Source organism: Oncorhynchus clarkii, chromosome 7, assembly GCF_045791955.1.
Source record: "Oncorhynchus clarkii lewisi isolate Uvic-CL-2024 chromosome 7, UVic_Ocla_1.0, whole genome shotgun sequence".
Lineage (NCBI taxonomy): Eukaryota > Metazoa > Chordata > Actinopteri > Salmoniformes > Salmonidae > Oncorhynchus > Oncorhynchus clarkii.
Genome location: NC_092153.1, coordinates 69,266,845 through 69,268,904, shown reverse-complemented (window position 1 = coordinate 69,268,904; position 2,060 = coordinate 69,266,845).

Below are 2,060 nucleotides of genomic sequence, written 5' to 3'. Positions count from 1 at the left end.
TCACTGCTCTCAGGTAATCATGTGATCAACTGCACTGGAGCCATGGATTATTATTACGCAATAATATTGCACAATAATCCATACAAAATAAATGTACAATATTTAAGCCAGTGGCATTTATCGATAATAGGCATTTAATATGATTGCTTGCCATGTCACTTTGTAAAATATATTTCCAGAGATGTAATGGAAGTGAGATCACCTGTGTATTAAATAAAGGATAAAACTGAAATATGTAATGTAATAGAGGCTTAACATTGCAATGTCTATATCCCTCCCTCATCCCCCTGCAGGCATTCTCTATCAGTGCGCTCCAGTTTTTTATTTCACCTTTATTTAACCAGTTAAACTAGTTGAGAACTTCTCATTTACAACTGCGACCTGGCCAAGATAAAGCAAAGCAGTGCGACAGAAACAACAACATAGAGTTACACATGGAATAAACAAGCATACAGTCAATAACACAATAGAAAAAAAGAAAGTCTATATGCAGTGTGTGCAAATGGCTTGAGGAGGTAAGGCAATAAATAGGCCATAGTAGCAAAGTAATTACAATTTAGCAGATTAACACTGGAGTGATAGATGAGCAGATGATGATGATCAGATGATGGTGTGTAAGTAGTGATACTGGTGTGCAAAAGAGCAGCAAAGTTAATAAAAACAATATGGGGATGAGGTAGGTAGATTGGGTGGGCTATTTACAGATGGACTATGTACAGCTGCAGCGATCGGTTAGCTGCTCAGATAGCTGATGTTTAAAGCTAGTGAGGGAAATGTAAGTCTCCAGCTTCAGCGTTTTTGCAATTCGTTCCAGTCACTGGCAGCAGAGAACTGGAAGGAAAGGCGGCCAAAGGAGGTGTTGGCTTTGGGGATGACCAGTGAGATATACTTGCTGGAGGGCGTGCTACGGGTGGGTGTTGTTATCGTGACCTGAGATAAGGCAGAGCTTTACCTAGCATAGACTTATAGATGACCTGGAGCCAGTGGGTCTGGCGACGAATATGTAGCGAGGGCCAGCCGACTAGAGCATACAGGTCGCAGTGGTGGGTGGTATAAGGCGCTTTGGTAACAAAACGGATGGCACTGTGATAGACTACATCCAATTTGCTGAGTAGAGTGTTGGAAACTATTTTGTAGATGACATCGCCGAAGTGTTGTATGGCATTAAAGCTTGTTTGGAGGTTAGTTAACACAGTGTCCTAGGAAGGGCCAGATGTATACAGAATGGTGTCGTCTGCATAGAGGTGGATCAGAGAATTGAGCCCTGTGGCACCCGGACAACAGGCCCTCCGATTTTACACACTGAACTCTGTCTGCGAACTAGTTGGTGAACCAGGCGAGGCAGTCATTTGAGAAACCAAGGCTGTTGAGTCTGCCGATAAGAATACGGTGATTGACAGAGTCGAAATCCTTGGCCGTCTCGATGAAGACGGAGGCACAGTACTGTCTTATTGATGGCGGTTATGATATCGTTTAGTACCTTGAGCGTGGCTGAGGTGGACCTGTGACCAGCTCGGAAACCAGATTGCACAGCGGAGAAGATACGGTGGGACTTGAAATGGTCAGTGATCTGTTTGTTAACTTGGCTTTCAAAGACTTTAGAAAGGCAGGGCAGGATGGATATAGGTCTGTAACAGTTTGGGTCTAGAGTGTCATCCCCTTTGAAGATGGGGATGACCGCAGCAGCTTTCCAATATTTAGGGATCTCGGACAAAACGAAAGAGAGGTTGAACAGACTGGTAATAGGGGTCACAACAATGGTGGCAGATCATTTTGGAAAGAGAGGGTCCAGATTGTCTAGCCCAGCTGATTTGTACGGGTCCAGGTTTTGCAGCTCTTTCAGAACATCTGTGATCTGGATTTGGGTATAGGAGAAGCTGGGGAGGCTCGGGCAAGTAGCTGCGAGGGATGCGGAGCTGTTGGCCGGGGTTGGGGTAGCCAGGAGGAAAGCATGGCCAGCCGTAGAGAAATGCTTATTGAAATTTTTGTTTATCGGTGGTGACCATGTCGCCTAGCCTCAGTGCAGTGGGCAGCTGGGAGGAGGTGCTCTTGTTCTCCAT